This window comes from Schistocerca serialis, chromosome 2 (genome assembly GCF_023864345.2).
Source record: "Schistocerca serialis cubense isolate TAMUIC-IGC-003099 chromosome 2, iqSchSeri2.2, whole genome shotgun sequence".
Lineage (NCBI taxonomy): Eukaryota > Metazoa > Arthropoda > Insecta > Orthoptera > Acrididae > Schistocerca > Schistocerca serialis.
The window spans coordinates 659,781,233-659,801,748 of record NC_064639.1 but is presented as its reverse complement, the minus strand read 5'-3'; the positions used below and the strand labels follow the sequence as shown (position 1 = coordinate 659,801,748).

The window sequence follows — 20,516 nt, the reverse complement described above, 5'->3', positions numbered from 1 at the left end:
AATCTGCGAGAAAGCTAAATCAGACACGACTTCACATATTCCTCCATTACATCCAATTGTACCTGTTAAATTGAGACATATGGCCACTGTAGACATTTTTGGTCCGATTCCCAGAACTAATAGAGGTTTTTGCTACATCTTTGTCGCTGTTGAACTCACTTCAAAATTTGTTACCTTCACTCCGTTACGCAAAGCTACTGCTAAGACTGTTTCGAAAGCATTTGCAAAACATTTTCTATTTCATGTAGGGCATGTGTTGAAAGTAATTTCCGACAATGGATCACAGTTTCGATCTGCTATATGGACACGTGTGTTACGAGCTAGAAACATTTCTCCGATCTATATATCCAGGTACCATGCTTCTTCGAACCCTTGTGAACATCTAATGTAAGAAATTGGTAAAATGTGTAGAATATACTGCCATAAAAAACATATTGATTGGGACACATACATACTCTCATTCCAAGATGTAATTAATTCCATACCAAATGAATCTACTATGCTATCTCCGTCTGTTATACTGAAAAATGTTGAACCACCTAACAAAATTAAAGAATTAGTAACCTTTCCTACATCTCGTCGACTGCGACAGCATGAAATAATTGACATTGCGCTGAACAACATCAAACGTGCCTCAGAGCGCCGGAGAAGATAGCAAAAACAGGTTTGTACACGCCGCGACTTTCACATTGGACAGCAGATATTAGTACATACACACTATTTACCCAACAAAGGAAAAAGTAGATGCAGGTCCATATCGGATTCGCAGCATTCCTCACCCCAATGTGGTACACGTCAAAACTTTGAGAACCAGAAAAACCAAAGGGAACCACCACGTCTCCAACATCACACCTTTTATTGAATGAACATACTTTATGATTTATCACACTGTAATGTCGTTTCCTAATTTTCTTTTATGACCACTTATGCAATTACATTCACATGAACACTTACTGATGATTATCGTATATTTTCTTGGCAAGTGCCCGGCAAGGTAAGGATAGCAGGTCGCCCTTCTTGTCGTTACACATCAGACCGTGCATATTTTTCCAGATGAACTTACACATTTTATGACCACTTAGGCAATTATATTTATGTGACTACTTACAGATGATTATCGTATTATTTCTTGGCAAGTGCCCGGCAAGGTAAGGTTAGCAGGTCACTCTTCTTGTCGTTACACATCAGACCATGCTTATTTTTCCAGATGAACTTACACATTTTATGACCACTTGTGCAATTATATTTATGTGACTATGTACTGATGATTGTCGTATTTTTTCTTGGCAAGTGCCCGGCAAAGTAAGGTTAGCAGGTCGCTCTTCTTGTCGTTACACATCTGACCGTGCAGATTTTCCATTTTTTATGTATGTATGATTGTTTTCCTGTTTTGTTTGTATGCACTACGAAATATTTAAGATATAACAAACACCAGTTGACTTAAACATTTTCGCCTTATGATATCTCAACATCGTGACAAATGCATATACACCATCACACAGCACAGAGAATGAAGCAGCTATTTTTGGCTTGGATCAAATTATGGCAGTATTGCTACAGTTTAAGAAGGAACAAAACGAGAATCTCAAACAACAATTTAGTGAAAATATCAAACAACTTAGTGAACAGAACAAACAACTTAATTAAAAACAAGACAACCTTAATGAAAATTTCAAACAACTTAGTGAACAGAACAAACAATTTAATGAAAAACAAGACAACGTTCATGAAAAATTAGACAACAATTGCAGACAGCTTAGTGAACAGATTACAGCCATTGCCGCGCAATGTCATGATAGTAAAGAACAGTTACGTGAGGAAATTGAGGCTTGTGCTAGGAAAAGTAGTGAAGAAATTAGATCTGTTGCTCAAGAATAAAGGGATATGCAAACAGCTACAACAGAATCACTTAGAGACGAAATTAGTGCAGTCGGTAAACAATGCTCTGAAAAAGCAACACAGTTACGCGACGAGTTTAAATTAATGACAGCAGAACTTTCGCGCACACTGGATGCAAAAGTAGGCGCGAAATTCGACCAACAGAACAGTCAAATTGACGAACGTTTTAATCACTACCTACGAAACAGTGAAGCGCGTTTCCGCAAATTTATACAGGAACACAATAAAGTAAAGCGACAAGTTATGGAAACAATTACCGCACAGAGACCGGAAGATAAACGCAAATCGTTTACGAAAGCAAAAACATACATAGACAACAATATTGCTGCAGTATCAGACGAAATTAATACTATCAAACAGTTGAACACCGAATTGCGTGATGAAATTTCCGATCTTAAATCAAAAACAGACACACACACAGTAGACTTTCAGACAGTGTCAAACAGACTTGAACAATTAGAACTAATTGAGGATCCCGAAGTCATCAAAGCTGACGTTAAAAAATTGAACGAAACCACACGTAAAATACAAAAACAAATTAATGCTTGTGACACTAAAAACGATGAACAGGTAAAAATACTGACTGAAAAATATGATGAATTGGCCAGTCGTATTGACGTTATTGAAAGTAATAATGACAGCAAATCAGACGATACTTCACCGATTTCGTTTAATCAAACACCTGAATTCCAAAATCTACAGCAGACAATCAGTGAGATAGATTCGTCTAATAATACATTACGTAGAAAATTGTCAACTTTACAGCAAGAACTGACAGAAATAAAAAATATTTCAGTTAATAACACGTCACAGCTCACGGCACATTCCGAACATTTCTCACACTCACACAGCCAGTTTAATTTAGGTAATTTACAGAGAGTACGTGAGTTAGATTCCGAACACTCACGGTCAAACAGATGCTCATACAATCCTGAACTTGTTCAGACGTAAAGAGACGATAATTTTGATTACAAGCATTTTCTATCCATGAGAAAATTTGAAGTATTTAAAAATGACAGAACACAGATTCACCCCATGGATTGGATACAACAATTTAGCTTTGCTTTTCCACAGACTTGGCCTGCAACGCACAAACTTGAATTTATTTGCAGTTTTTTGGAAGGCGAACCGGCAACTCGTACAAGACCGATCGCGAGACAATGCAACTCGGTAGAAGAATTTCAGAATGCTTTTCTGTCAGCGTATTGGTCAAAGACGACACAGCGGGGTACTAAGGGTCAATTAATTAGTTTACCAAATTTTGAGAACTCAAATATTTCCACTGTCACGCAATTTTTTGAACTCATGGTTCAACAATACCAGTACTTGAGTTAACCATACAGTTAATCTGCACTTATTCAATTATGTATTTCCAAATTACCACGATCATTAAGAGTGTCACTTTTAACGGGTCAGCAGAAAGAAAATATTTCGGCATTCAGAGATCTGTTACAGCTTTTGGAAGCGCAGCAATCGGATTATTCCTTTATAAACAAAAATTTTTCACATAATAACCAAGGTCAACAAACATATAGCAATTATGATCAGCCACGCAATTTCAATTGCAAAGGTAATAGACGCTTTAGGAACGACAACCACCAGAACTTTAATAACAGACAAGATTTTAATTATCAGTATCGACAAAATTACCAGCAACCACATTTTGGTAACAATAGACGTTTTTCCCAGCAAGGTCAACCACGCTTTAATGTTTCGCCGCATACGCGTATAGCGTCGGCTTCAACAAATAATAACTCACAGCAACAAGGGAATCAGTACGTACAGAAAACACACTATTTCAATTCCTATCGCAATGCGCCGTATAGAAATGACTATCATGACAGATGTAAAAATAATGAGCACAATTTTCAGCGTACGTTTAATAACAGTTGATTTTATCAGCAGCAAGAAGATCAGCAACAACATATTATCATGAATGAATCAGACAGTAGGTATCATCCAGAACGTAATACGTCAGGAAGAAGTAACAGAACAGTTCAAATAGCCGAAATGCCACAGCATCCTCCTGAAAATAATGACACGTCAGATAGAATTTGACTAGATACAGTACAGGTTGCATCTTCCAGCAACGTAAGCAATACTTCAGATACACAGAATCTTGTTCACGAAAAAGTTATTACTTTTGACGACGTCAGAGACACTCTTTTGCAGGAAAGACCAGTTGTTCAAAAAACCATTTCACACCCTGTCATCGAAGTTGAAATTGGATCATCGAAATTTTCAGCAGTATTCGATTCTGGATCACCTATGTCAGTCATAAATGAAGAAACTTTCACCGAGTGTAACAAAGAGAATACCTATCCTACGTTACCATTAGGCAAAACGAAAGTAAAAGGAGCAGTATCGAGTAAAGGAGTAGATGTTAAATTAGAGACACATTTATCATTTTGTATTGCAGGTCATACATTTAACTCAAATTTTTGGATTGTTCCCTTATTGACAACAGACGTTATTTTAGGTACGAATTTTCTGGTACAACACGACGCAATTATTGATTTTCAAAACTCCTATTTAATGTTAAAGGATGAAAATGTACAACTGGCTTTAGAATTTCAGCACTCTTTATCTGCGGAAGAGCAAACAATTAATCGTACAGACGTCATTTCCGCATCACGTAACATAGACTGTAATTCCACATTGTCCACAGATACGTACGTACACAACTATAATACTCCAGACGAAGCCGAGTATGACGTTATACAGACGATTTCTGGTAAAGTTAAAGAGAGCAGTGCAAATACAGACAACAAACGCACGCAACTACACAAAATTCCTTTACAGCAAGCTCCAGTTTTTGACTACGTTCCTGGTACTATGTCCGGTTTTATGTATAAATTTCAAGTTAAACAGCACGACACATTTAAAGCCAAGCATTATCCCATTCCGTACATTCACAGAGAACAAGGTAAGAAAGAATTGCAAGCTGTGCTTGACCAAGGAATTATTGAACCGGCAGTTAGTCCGTACATAAACCCGCTCCATATTGTTAAGAAAAAAGATGGTTTACTTCGCCTCGTACTTGATTCGCGTAACATTCATGACATTATTATTAATGAAAGAGATCGCCCACAGACACTAGAAGAACTTCTACAAAATTTTCATGGTACTGCTATTTATTCCACATTATATTTTAAATCGGGATTTTGGCAAATTCAACTCCATCCGAACTTCAGAAAGTACACAGCATTTCTCTGTTTTGGTGACTGTTATCAATTTTGTAAATTACCGTTCGGTTTAACAATTTCTTCAGCAGCTTTTATTCGCGGTTTGAATACAAGACAGAATCACAACGTACGTAGACGACATTCTTATTGCAGAAGCTAGCTGGTCTGAACACAATCTGATTCATGATCGACTGTTGCAAACTTTTCGTGCGCAAGGACTCACAGTTAATCTCAGTAAATCGCACTTTGGTTACACTCCTATAAAATTTCTTGGACATGTAATTTCAGCAGAGGGCATTACACCTGACCCGGAAAAACTTCAAGCTTTACGTGACATTACTGTTCCTACGACAAAGAAACAATTACGCAGTTTTTTGGGTTTAATTAACTTTTTTCGTAAATTTATTCATTACTCTGCTTTAGACACCCCTAGATTACGTCAATTGATAGGTAAAAACACTATTTGGTCCTGGGATAGGCAAGCGCATTCAGAATTTGTGAACCTGAAAGATTCTGAATTTGTGAACCTGAAAGGAGCTTTGTTGAATGCACCACTTTTATCGCACCCAGATCTTACCAGATATTTTTCCATTGCCACCGACAGTTCTAACACCGCTTTAGGCGTACATATTTTTCAGGAAATTGAAGAAGATGGTTGTACAGTAATTAAAAACATCGCTTATGCTAGGCGCATTCTGTCACTCGCTGAACGAATTTATTCTGTTACAGAACTTGAAACATTATGTGTTGTATGGGCTTTTACCAGATTTAGGCATTTTCTTTATGGAAGACACACTACCGTTTACACAGATCATAGAGCGATACAATTTTTACTTTCGACTAAATTTACACACGACAGATTAAGTAGATGAAAACTTTGTTTACAGGGATTTAATTTTACAATTGTTCACATTCCCGGCACACAAAATATTGTAGCAGACGCACTATCTCGTTCTCTTAACAACAATCAGCAAGACATCGCAACCAACTTCTGCAAAGCAAATTTCAGCGTCATGTACATTCAACAAGTTGCATTTGAAAATATCATTTCGTCGTCATTACAAGACATAACACAAGAGCAGAGTAAAGACAACGTGTGGAAAGAAATTAAACACCTTTGGCAAGATAGGAGTAATGTTACCTTTAGAAACCATTACACTGTACGCAATGACATTCTGTTTCGCCGCTCTCATCCTGACAGCAACTATTGGTTATTATGCATTCCTGACGAACTTGTTAACAAATTAATCTGGTATACTCATTTAAGCTACGCACACTACGGAGCCAGAAAATGTTTTCTTATACTGAGACAGAACTGTTATTTTACCAACGTGGAGAAATATATACGACGAGTTTTAGCGTCATGTAAAATCTGCGAGAAAGCTAAATCAGACACGACTTCACATATTCCTCCATTACATCCAATTGTACCTGTTAAATTGAGACATATGGCCACTGTAGACATTTTTGGTCCGATTCCCAGAACTAATAGAGGTTTTTGCTACATCTTTGTCGCTGTTGAACTCACTTCAAAATTTGTTACCTTCACTCCGTTACGCAAAGCTACTGCTAAAACTGTTTCGAAAGCATTTGCAAAACATTTTCTATTTCATGTAGGGCATGTGTTGAAAGTAATTTCCGACAATGGATCACAGTTTCGATCTGCTATATGGACACGTGTGTTACGAGCTAGAAACATTTCTCCGATCTATATATCCAGGTACCATGCTTCTTCGAACCCTTGTGAACGTCTAATGTAAGAAATTGGTAAAATGTGTAGAATATACTGCCATAAAAAACATATTGATTGGGGCACATACATACTCTCATTCCAAGATGTAATTAATTCCATACCAAATGAATCTACTATGCTATCTCCCTCTGTTATACTGAAAAATGTTGAACCATCTAACAAAATTAAAGAATTAGTAAACTTTCCTACATCTCGTCGACTGCGACAGCATGAAATAATTGACATTGCGCTGAACAACATCAAACGTGCCTCAGAGCGCCGGAGAAGATAGCAAAAACAGGTTTGTACACGCCGCGACTTTCACATTGGACAGCAGATATTAGTACATACACACTATTTACCCAACAAAGGAAAAAGTAGATGCAGTTAATTTGAGCTTCTATATGCAGGTCCATATCGGATTCGCAGCATTCCTCACCCCAATGTGGTACACGTCGAAACTTTGAGAACCAGAAAAACAAAAGGGAACCACCACGTCTCCAACATCACACCTTTTATTGAATGAACATACTTTGTGATTTATCACACTGTAATGTCATTTCCTAATTTTCTTTTATGACCACTTATGCAATTATATTCACATGAACACTTACTGATGATTATCGTATATTTTCTTGGCAAGTGCCCGGCAAGGTAAGGTTAGCAGGTCGCCCTTCTTGTCGTTACACATCAGACTGTGCATATTTTTCCAGATGAACTTACACATTTTATGACCACTTAGGCAATTATATTTACGTGACTGATGATTATCGTATTTTTTCTTGGCAAGTGCCCGGCAAGGTAAGGCTAGCAGGTCGCTCTTCTTGTCGTTACACATCTGACCGTGCATATGTTCCATTTTTTATGTATGTATGATTGTTTTCCTGTTTTGTTTGTATGCACTATGAAATATTTAAGATATAACAAACACCAGTTGACTTTAACATTTTTGCCTTATGATATCTCAACATCGTGACTACTTTACTTTTTTTTTTGCTGCTACATTGTGATACACTATTTACATTTTTGCCTCTGAACACTGTCTATGTTTTTGACATATTACGTCATTTGTCATGCTATGCTGTATGCTCCATTATATCACTAGAAACCAGTTTTAATTTAATGGGTATATGATTTAAATGCCAGACATTAATCTTTGTTCATCATTTTCAGAAAGAAATAACGTGTAAAAGAAATAAATTAAACAGAAATGGGAATTTCACCTTCGGAATGAACGAAAGAAGATGCAAAACTTCGTGACGAAGAGTAAATGGATCAGAATTAACAAGCATTAACAAGAATATACGATACACATCGTAGAATAGCAGTCTTAACAAATTTTTTTCTTTCACAATACGAGGCGATTGATGCAGGCTGTCAGACAGAACTATGCATCTTAGTTTTAGTGATGAAATATGGTAGAAATAAGGAATAGTTGTATAATTAATAATGAAGTGCTTATTTTCAGATGATAATGAATGATGATAAATAATGATGAAGAATATGCTACTATAGATAATGAAGTTTTTCTTTACAGGTGATGATAATAATGGAGTTATGAAAATATGGATAATGAAGTTTTTTCTTTGAAGATGAGAATAACGATGAAGTTTATATATTTACTGTTAGTTAAGAGATGCTATGTAGTTATTTAAGTATTTGTTGCAGTTCGTTTTGACAGTATGTCTTATATTGCATGGTATGATGACTGAAGGTTTTGGAAAGGACAGCTAGAGAACATACATATTTTTTATACACATTTCACTACCTGCTAATTAGAAGTTCACTACTTTTCAGCATAATATGCGTTTCTTCTTTCAGTGTAATAATCCATTTTGTATTTTTCTAGGAGAAGCTATTCACGAAATTAATACGCTATAAGCAGTTAATCATTAAACGTGTGTCATTCATGAATGTGATCACATATACTCTACTTGTTTCATAACCTTGCTACAGCTGACTCGTGACGAATGACGTTACACATCTTCATTTGCAGCAATAGCTCAAAAGCAAATATTGTTAGGCAGCAGTAATTAATTATCGATCCCAACGCAATGCATTGCTAGCACAAAAAAGAATTGAACAATTGTTACAGTATGTTACATTTTCAAAATATTCTGTGTCACTGGAATGATCAGCTCTGAGGAATATGTCATTTGAGTGATGAATTCTGAATAACACTGAATAATGTTTTCTAATCACAGACCTTGAATCATAGTTACAGTATGTTAAATTTACAATATGTCCTATGTCACTGGAATGATTAGTTGTGAGTAATAGTGAATGATATTTTGTAATAATGCATTAATACTATGCCCATAATTTCTGTAAATAATATTTGGTTATACTCTATAAAAGCTATGCCAATAATTGACTCTCATTTTGAATGATAACTTCTGAATAATACTGAATAAGGTTTTATAAATATATAAGAATATATGTTTTGTAACTGGACAATGAGTGCCAATGATTATTTTAAATATGTCATATGTCACTTGAATGAGGAAAAATGTTTTGTACTATTCAATACTTTCTATATGTATTGTAACTGGACAATGAGTCCCAATGATTACTATAACTAAGTGAATTACGTTAATACTATGCTATTCATTAGCTCATGTTTTGAATGATGACTTCTGATAGTTTATAACTGGCCAATGAGTGCCAATGTTCTCTGTAAACAGATAATTTATGAACGTTATTCTGTAATACTACATACATGGTACAGAAATGGTCAGTAACTGGGCGATGAGTGCCACCAATTACTCAAATCAGTTGTTAGACTAGTATAATTCCCAATGAAGACTAGTATGTGACTTAATGTCCTTCACCTTCTGACCTAATTACCAGAAATTACTTCAATATCCGTTTGTCCTGTCTATCCTCATGATCATGGAGCACTATATTTGGTTTTGCACTAATTCTACGTTGGTGTACTTAACAAGAACGTGGTGTTGACACGACATGCTGTCCACCACCATGAGCGATGGAGATGTTATTATGGTCCCACTGTTTGTGTACCTAATGTACTACCAAAATAATAACAATGAATATTACAACGACAATTCAGTGTCTTGGCTACACTGACTAATACTTCAAGGAAAAGAACTTCAGATTATCTCACATGGTGTTGTGCTTCTGTAGAAAGATATGGACTTTCAGTGCAGCTGCGTGCAACCTAAAGTGCTACAACCATGACGCAATCCTTCCCATTCCTTTCCTAGTTCTTGTAAATTGGTAAACACTTATACAATGCATTTAAATTCTTGTAAAATGATAAAGACTTATACAGTGCGTGTGCACTTTATTTCACTTCATGATATGTTATGTAAAAATGCTAAAGACTTCTACAGTGCGTGTGCACTTTATTGCACTCCTTGATATGTTTATTTGTTATAAAAATGCTGAAGAGTTTTACAATGCGTGTGCACTTTATGCCATTTGTACTCATTACGTATACATTTTGTGATTCCCAGATATGTTCTGTACCAAAATGCCTGTGCACATTCGTCATTTTGTTAACATGATTTGTATTCATTACGTATACATTTTGTGATTTGCTGATATGTTCTGAACGACAGTGCGTGTGCACTCTTGTCATTTTTCTATATGATTTCTACTCATTATGTTCATTTGTTGTAAAAATGAAGATGGTGTGGGAGATATGATACTGCGTGAAGAGTTTGACAGAGCACAGAAAGACCTAAGTCGAAACAAGGCCCCGGGAGTAGACAACATTCCATTAGAACTACTGACAGCCTTGGGGGAGCCAGGCCTCACAACACTCTACCATCTGGTGAGCAAGATGTATGAGACAGGCGGAATTCCCTCAGACTTCAAGAAGAATATAATAATTCCAATCCCAAAGAAAGCAGGTGCTGACAGACGTGAAAATTACCGAACAATCAGTTTAATAAGTCACAGCTGTAAAATACCAACGAGAATTCTTTACAGACGAATGGAAAAACTGGTAGAAGCTGACCTCGGGGAAGGTCAGTTTGGAATCCGTAGAAATGTTGGAACACGAGAGGCAATGCTGACACTACGACTTATCTTAGAAGAAAGGTTAAGGAAAGGCAAACCTACGTTTCTAGCATTTGTAGACTTGGAGAGAGCTTTTGACAATGTTGACTGGAATACTCTCAAAATTCTGAAGCTGGCAGGGGTAAAATACAGGTACCGAAAGGCTATTTACAATATGTACAGAAAGCAGATGGCAGTTATAAGAGTCGAGGGACATGAAAGGGAGGCAGTGGTTGGGAAAGGAGTGAGACAGGGTTGTAGTCTCTCCGATGTTATTCAATCTCTATATTGAGCAAGCAGTGAAGGAATCAAATGAAAAATTCGGAGTAGGTCTTAAAATCCATGGAGAAGAAATAAAAACTTTGAGGTTCGTTGATGACATTGTAATTCTGTCAGAGTCAGCAAAGGACCTGGAAGAGCAGCTGAACGGAATGGACAGTGTTTTGAAAGGAGGGTATAAGATGAACATCAACAAAAGCAAAACGAGGATAATGGAATGTAGTCGAATTAAATCGGGTGATGCTGAGGGAATTATATTAGGAAATGAGACACTTTAAGTAGTAAAGGAGTTTTGCTATTTGGGGAGCAAAATAACTGATGATTGTGGAAGTAGAGAGGATATGAAATGTAGACTGGCAATGACAAGGAAATCGTCTCTGAAGAAGATATATTTGTTAACAGAGAATATTAATTTAAGTGTTAGGAAGTCGTTTCTGAAAGTATTTGTATGGAGTGTAGCCATGTATGGATGTGAAACATGGACGATAAATAGTTTAGACAAGACGAGAATAGAAGCTTTAGAAATGTGGTGCTACAGAAGAATGCTGAAGATTGGATGGGTATATCACATAACTAATGAGAAGGTACTGAACAGAATTGGGGAGATGAGGTGTTTGTGGCACTACTTGACTAGAAGTAGGGATCGGTTGGTAGGAAGTATTCTGAGGCATCAAGGGATCACCAATTTAATATTTGAGGGCAGCGTGGAAGGTAAAAGTCATAGAGGGAGGCCAAGAGATGAATAAACTAAGCAGATTCAGAAGGATGTAGAATGCGATAGGTACTGGGAGATGAAGAAGCTTGCACAGAATAGAGTAGCACGGAGAGCTGCATCAAACCAGTCTCAGGACTGAAGACCACAACAACAACAACAACAAACGTGAGAAACGTTTCTCGAAAACCTGGCCTCACCTTCCTCTTACATCGTGGATCTTGCAGAAGAAAACACACTCACTCGCGTCCGGTCTCGTACCGTAACAGAAGAATGCCAACAGTCGCCTCGAGTCAGGTGCCCATGATGGAAGATTATCGTGAAACAGCAATACGAACAATTACTCAGGTAACACTACTGTAAACATATAGACAATAAAGAAAACAGTTTTGTTCATGCTCGATTTTAGCGAGAGTCCAAGGGGATCGTGTCCATAGCCTTTCTAGCTGCCCGCCCACTCCCATATCTGTCAGGAGTGTAGCGACGAAAAATAATGTATTTTGATGAATCTTGCCAGGAATCCTAGTAGGTTTTGCCACTACAGAGCTTGTAGCCATTGCTAACCATACTCCCACCCAACTCCACCCACGTTGCTATGCGACTGACTACACTTTACAGCAGATCTTTGTTTTTTCAAGGTGATGTTCATTAAACTACATTGTCGGCAAAAAATTGCAACACAAAGGAGGAGTTCTACCCATGAACTAAAGTTGGTGTTCGTGTTTCTGAATCTTAAATATGATGTCTATTGAATTTTCGCTCAGGTTGCATAAGAGTGGCGCTGCTAGCGCTACTATGAGGATGCAAGTCGGGTTTGTTTTAAACACACGCTGTACCGATCCTGAGTGTTAGTTACTTTAGGGACTAGACGATGTAAGTTGATATGTGTCACTATGTCTTTGAGTGACGAAGATGCCGTTGTCACCACTTCACTGAGTCTGAACGCGGTTGTGTATTAAAGCTACAAGAAGTTTGAAGTTCCTTCTGCGATTTTGCAGAAAGACCTGGTAACAACTTAGCAACTGTAAATGATTACTGGAAGCGGTAGTCACGAGAGTGAGATCCGAGCAGCAGTTGGCACCGTAATGACACAATGAACTGTTACAACTCGGTTACTTCAAGGACAGCCCAAAGCCAGACGCCCTGCAGCGTGCCTTCCACTGATCCCAAATCACGGCCATTTGCGACTTCAGAGATGTCAAGCGAGAGCTCATTAGAGTGCAAGGTGGCCGTCTGTTTGCTTTCTAATGAGTGTTGGTTCTGTCTCGATGCCAGTGATAGCCGTGTACCAGTTAGAATGAGGCCATTAAAAGTCTGCAACAAATCTGTCTGCGTGCTAGGCAAATTGGCCTAGACCTGGTGTTACGAACAGTGGTCTGATTTCGTATGATAGCAGGAGGGCTCTCGTGGTTATATGACGCGACCTGACTGAAAATTTTTACGTCAATCTGGTGATTCGATCTGTTGTGCTGCCATTCATGAACAGCAATCGAGGGGTATTTTCCAGCAGGATAACTCTCGCCCGCATATCGCTGTTGTAGCCCATAATGATCTACAGGATATCGACACGTCTCGTTGGCTGATAGATCTACATCTGCATCTACATGGATACTTTACAAATGATATTTAAGTGCCTGGCAGAGGGTTCATCAAACTTCACAATTCTCTATCATTCCAATCTCTTATATCGCATGTAGGAACGAACACCTATATCTTTCCCTTTCCATACGAGCTCTGATTTCTTTATTTTATCGTGGTGATCGTTTCTCCCTACGTAGGTCGGTGCCAATAAAACAAGACGGCTGCTCATTCGGAGGAGAAAGTTGGTGATTGGAATTTCGTGAGAAGATTCCATCGCAACGAAATCGCCTTTATTTTGGTGATGTCAGGTCAAATCCTGTATCAATTCAGTGACACTCTCTCATATTTCACGATAATACAAAACGTGCTGCTCTTCTTTGAGCTTTTTCGATGTACTCCGTCAGTCCTATCTGCTAAGCATCCCACACTGCTCATCGGCATTCCGAAAGAAGACGGACAAGCCTTCTTAGTAGATCTGTTACATGTTCTAAGCGTCCTGCCAATAAAACGCAGTCTTTGGTTAGCCTTCCCGGCAACATTTTCTATATGTTCCAATTTAATTCCTAGGTATTTAGTTGAATTTACGGACTTCAGATTTGACTGAGTTTTCGTGTAACCGAAATTTAACGAATTCCTTGTAGCACTCATGTGGATGAAGTCACACTTTCCGTTATTTAGCGTCAACTGCCACTTTTCGCACCATTCAGATACCTTTTCTTAGATTAGATTAGATTTACTTTCATTCCAATTGATCCGTAGTGAGGAGGTCCTCCAGGATGTGGAACATCAGATCTGTCTCCATTGGAGCACATACGGCACATCATCGGATAATGCCTGCGTGATTCACAATCAGCACTAACCGTCCCTGTATTGAGCGACCACGTGCAACATGCATTGAACTCCATCCCACAGACTGACATCCGGTACCTGCACTAAACAATGCATGCAAGTCTGCATGCTTTGCATTCAACAGTCTGGCGCTTCCATCTGTTGTTAACGTATCAGCTATTGAAACTTTCAGTGTCTTATCTCGTGCTTGCACTAACACTTGATCTTGCTACGTAAATCACTGAAGTATGTTACCTGGACAAATATATTCCCGAAACTTCGTTACACTAAATTGGTTACTTTTTGGTGACACGATACTTTTTCCGTCAGTGTACATTGCTGATGTGCAGCACTGTTTACAGAAACTGGTTTATGCTATTTATAGCGGGTAACTGTCGATCATCTCTGAGGCAGCCAAGTGGAGTTATGAGTTTTCTGCTCCCTTCCGCCTCCTGCGGCTGACGATGGAGGCGTCGGCATTGAGTGCTGGGATCCGGGAGGCGGTCTTCTGCCAGTCAGACCCCCCCCTCCCCCCCCCTCCTTCGCCATCCGGTTGGTGGGAAGCCACCAGCGCCACCGCCGCCGTCACCACCGCCACCGCTGCTACTCTCGTGAAATTCGTTTACCCCTTGCGTCTCTGCGTCCCCACCCGTTTCTAAAACCGACGCCGCTCGTGTATTGAAATCGATGAAGGAGCCGCGAGGTGAAATAATTCTTTGGCCTCTGCCTCCATCGCAGCTGTGGAATGCGGAAATGATGTGCCATTCCTGCAAAAATGAAAGAATTCAAATGGTGGCATAAAATTGACGTCACTTGTACAGACCACTAATAAAAAAATGGATTCTGTAATTTTCAACAGACTGAAAAATCAGCCAACCAGTTGCAAATAAAGGTTTCGATATTTGTAAAACTATCTCCATCACGTATACACCAGTTACAAATTAATTTCTTTGCAACCATAATAAAATATTAATAGAAAAATATTTGTGAAGTAAACGTACTCATTTGCTGCATCACGTAATGATACAATAGATTAGATGAAGCCGAGTGGCTCTTGTCATAAACGAAATTGATGAAACAAGTGTTATTGCAAGCCATGGCAACAATTAAAGATGGAATATCTGTGAGTCCGCAAATACGAGCAATGAAGTATGAATAAAAATTTTAGGAACTACTGAATCTACTTGAGAAAGCAGTTTGACAGCCCTTCAGAAAATTTTAGCGATTAACTTACACTCACTTACACCGCTATTAGCAAATAATAAAGACATGACAATAAATGAATACGCACTGTGTTTTGAGAAAACAGAAGGTGGATCTTACAGGATACTGTCGAAATTTGGCTTACGGTATGTCTTAAAAGGACACTTACTGCACTCGCGTCTAGATTTCTTTCCGGAAAGTCTTGTCTCAATAAGCGACGAAGTCGGAGTAAACTTTCATCAGGAGATTTCACTGTTTATTTTCCTCCACGACGCGTTTGGAAGGTTTAAACCTCCATGATCGAGGTTTAGACCTTTGTAACGCGACGTGGAGTTAAATAAACAGTGACTGGTAACAGTAAACTTGTTGTTTCATTTAATGTCAATAACAGCCACGGTAAAGCGTAATCTAAAATGTTCGCATTTAAAGGAGATATCAGCTATCGAAACGACGTATCAAGACAAATGGAACCTTAATTTACTGGCCGATTATTGTTGGACCATCAAGAGGGATGCTCCACAGGCGTAGTATTTCTCACTTTAAAGGTGAATCCAAATGTTTGAATATTTGTAAATAAGACTACAGAAAATACGAAAAAAAAACACTCCGTCTACAGGCCACAAGTGGCCCATCGGGACCATCCGACCGTCGTGACGTACTCAGAGGAGGATGCGCATAGGAGGGGCGTGGGGTCAGCAAACCGCTCTCCCGGCCGCTACTATTCGGACGAGTAGTTCCTCAATTGGCATCACGAGGCTGAGTACACCCTGAAAAATGGCAACAGCGCATGGTGGCCTGGATAGTCACCCATCCAAGTGCCGACCACGCCCGACAGCGCTTAACTTCAGTGATCTCACGGGAACCGGTGTATCCACTGCGGCAAAGCCGTTGCCATAGAAAATACGAAAGTATTTGATATTATAAATGCCTGTATATCGGAAAACCTGTGCTCTTCAAACTACACATGTACACTGCAAACTGTGTAACATGTTTCATTGTCCTGCTGGTAGATGTCATCACTCCAAGAAAAACAAACTGTATGTAGGGATGAAAATGGTTTCAAAGTAAAGGTGCATACTTGTGTTGATCGATGGAGCCTTCGGCAATGACGAGCTTGCCGAGGGAATGTCACAAAAACATTCAATTACCGTAACGTTCCTTTCTGGGTGGAGGGTGTTTGCTTCCATGTTTCACGCCATGAACGCTAACTACACTCTGTGCGATGGAGCATAAACCATGATTCATTTGAAAATGCCACCTATTCGCCAATCAATGGACGAGCAAATTCCAGACTTTGATGCCAATGAACAGGAGACAGCATGTTTGCATGAACCAGGCACCTGCTACGGAAGCCCATACGCAGCAACGTTTTCTGAACGGTCATTGAGGAGAAGCTGTTGGCAGCCCCTTGGTTCATCTGGGCGGTCAGTTGATAAACAACTGCACTTCTATTCTCTCTCACATATCCCTGCAGCCGTCATTCAGCCGTGACATCTACAGCCCGTGGTGCAACACAGTTTCCTTGGCGCCGGTTCTGGATAGCGCCATGTCCTCATACTTGTTATACTTGAACCCCGGTGGTACGCGGACCGTTTACAAACTTAGCCATTTCGAAAACGCTTCCATTATGGCAAGAAAGCCAATGATGATGCAATTTTGAACTTGAGATATATCGCTCCGTTTCTGCATTACCACAACGACTGCAGTGTTCGGCGTTGCCCCGAAACGCTTTATGTAAACTGCACTGTTGTTGCCGCCACCTGCCGTCTGTGAGCGTTTATTGCAGGTTGACGTCAAACGTAGTCGATGGTCACATTAATGTGACTGGGCCGGGCCGTGCTTGTTGGGCAACACCAGAACGTTGTGCTGGTGAAGTCATCTCCTTAACTTACCTTGTCGTCGCGCTTCTTACTTCCTCTGTCACTCTTTGTTGTCCTGAATGAATGTAAACGATTTACTCACCGATCTCGTCACGCGTCATATCCGCGTCCGTCTTTGGGGCTGTAGTATTATTTAAGTTGTCCTTGATTCATCCACCTGACAGTAGGCTGTGCAGACCGTGTTACTGTTTTCATCAGTTAGGTTCGGTTTCTGCCTCATCTCGACTCTTCCTCCTGTTCTTCCATTGTTCGCCTCGTGTTTATGTCCGCCTCGATCACCCCAGCCACGTTCTCCGCGTGTGCCGTTATTATTGTTCCTAGGTGCACTGTTGATGTAGTTTATAGTTGTTATTGTTGTTACGTGTGCCTCTGCCCATTGTATTCTCCTCAGAAGACTTTCTTTATCCTTCCACCGCCCTCCCTCCGCCATCTCCTGTACGGTCTTTGGCAGTTTCATTCTTAATGCTGTAAATTTCAGATCATCGTTACCGAACGCAGTCTTCTGAGCATCATTTCCAAATACGCATATACACTTCCCCCACTGTATCCTGGATCCTATAGGAACTCCATAATTGTATTAGATTGAATTTCGGGCGACCAAAACAACTCCATAAACATCTGAATATATTCCTCGAGGCTATGGCGTCGGTTTCGCACGTTGTTCGTCCAGTAATGACTATGGTCTTTCATAAATCTGCATGTCACTCCGTACATGACACAATTTCCGCTACCTGTTTGTATCTGTTGACATGTTTTATTTATTTCCGGTTATGTTACAGTAGTCGTTCCTGCAACTTGTTTACTTTCCCCCTGGTGTCTTCAGACCTTTTGTAACCTGTCTCAAACTGCTTTCCATAGACTTTACTTATTTCAGTCTTTGCTTGCACCTGTGTCATAACATCACCGATCCTCTTTTCAACTGTCTTTCTGTCTGTTGCTTTATACCTTTGATTTTCTTGTCAACTTCTGTCTTATAATTTAGAGCTCCTTCTTTAGGCTTAACTCCACTTCGGCAATAATACTTTCTCACCCAATCTGCCATGCTGTTTTTCGTTTTAGTTTACTCAGTCCTGCCTGCATTTCATCCTCTACATCAGAGTCATCCGCTTCTATCTTCGTCTCTATTGAATCCAAATTCTCTAATCTACTTTGCCTGCTTTCGTTTCAGTTTCCATTTTATCTAGTTTCTGTAATTTGATCATTTCTCTTTTTTTCTGGTTAGGTTCTATTCAATTATGTAACTTGTCACGAAATTATTTCAAAATGTTGAAAAGTTGACTGAACTTAAGGATTAGCATTTATTTCCCCGGGACCTGCTTCTATTGTAAGATTGGTAGTTTTTCTGGTTAAACTTCTGATTCTATATTTTCTGCCGCCTATCTTCCCCTAGTTCAGTGCTGTTTCTAACCATTTGCTCAATCGTTTCGTCAACTGCAGACATTTTTATACCCTCTGACTTTGATACCGTACTAGTCTAATTTGGGTGCATTTAGTTGTGATAATAAAAGCGTCACGACACGGCCGCCATATGAAACGCTCCCTATAAGTTTTTCACGCTACTCTGGTAATATGATGATACAAAATACCGCCACTATCTGACTGCGTACCCTGCACTAGTGTTCTCGTGCGCTCGAGTACCAAAGGTATATGCCAGAATGATGACAGCAGCCACTGGCGATTAAATTTCATCAATAATCTTCACTTTCTACAGTAGGGCAAAACAATGAAAATATAATGTGATGTTATTAGCTGTTCCATAAGAAACCTTACAATACTGCTGTTGAGCACTGTGTGTGAAACACTCTCTTCAAATGACTCACCTTTAGCTTGTGTCAGTCTGACCAAAATTATTCAATTGTAGTCGGATACATCTTTAGGACCTATGTCTTTTAAGGTGAGGAGTTAACACTATGTAAGCGAAGTGAACTATTAATTTGTATTGATTAATCTGTACGTCACGTGAAATTCTGTATGAGATTAGAAGCAAATGCTTACTGCCGAAAGATTCGTTACTCATAAATATATACCGTTTTAGTAGACCAAACTCACTTATGTATAAGCAGACACTACTTGTTGAAACCTACATAGACACGTCTGTAGAAGATTTAAAGCTCAAAAGGACAGCAACATAAAAGGTGTGTTATGTAACTTCTGTTATGTGCCATGGTACTGATGAGTCTAATTTTGATTTAATTAAATATTAGTTATTCTGAACCAGTGTAAATAAACGTCGTTAAAGAAATAAACTACTCTGTGTTGCACTGTGAAAAGTTTTATTAGCAGTTCAGCGTGGCATATTGCAGTTAGGTGAGCGTGCTTTCACAGCCCACTCAAATGGTTAAACAATAACATAACTGAGGGAAAGTTTTAGGTTGATCCTAAAATAAAATTTGTTAAATCTCGAGTCGTTCTTTCGGTTAATTAACTTGTTTTTACAGTTCTCTGTAATGTTTAAATGCCTACACAAGAATGTGCTATGAATGTACGTTCACTAAATCACGAAACAATATCTGGCACCGGAAACGAAGCTTTGCAATATTTTCTTGCTTCAATTGGGTGACACTGTTTTTATAGGAACTCTGATGTCAGCACACTGCAGATGTTTGATGATTCACGCTATCAGGACAAAATGATGGATGCTACCTTATCAATGGAAATTAATTGGAAAGAAACTTAATAAACTGCAGCTGTCGCTACAGCTATAGAACTCTCCAGGTTGAACATTACAACTATTCTGAGAACTTTGTGGGAATTGCTTGTCTGGGATAATACACGGACACAGTTTCATTTTGGTTCAACAACTTGTTTCACAGGCGTATCGTCAATTTATTAACTTTCAAATGTCATATATTTTGCCCCTCGCACAGAATTGGTTAATTATGGCAGTCTGTTCGAAGTTCAGTTTTTTAGTACATGAAATACTTGATAACAGTCTTTCTTTGTAAAGGTGTCTGTAAAACTGGCGTAATTCACTGTCTCTGCTGAATCTAAACCAATCTGGTAACTGATCAGTGAACTGTAATAATGGAATCACAATACACTTGCGTTTTGTATTTAAGTCTGATTCAGGTTCTCTTTTTGGCCTCCAGTTGCTTTCTGGCTGATTTAAAAATTTACTCTCTGTCTTGAAAATCTCGTGTTTTGTCTTCTTCTTTCTTCTAAATCTTCTCCTTATGCGATTCCTTTACTTTGTA

At 39.0% G+C, this 20,516-nt stretch overlaps 1 pseudogene; it reads right to left on the bottom strand.

Annotated features, from left to right (window-relative positions):
- Positions 1-16,217: 16,217 nt before the first annotated feature.
- Positions 16,218-16,335, bottom strand: LOC126459053 (5S ribosomal RNA; annotated as a pseudogene).
- Positions 16,336-20,516: the final 4,181 nt, after the last annotated feature.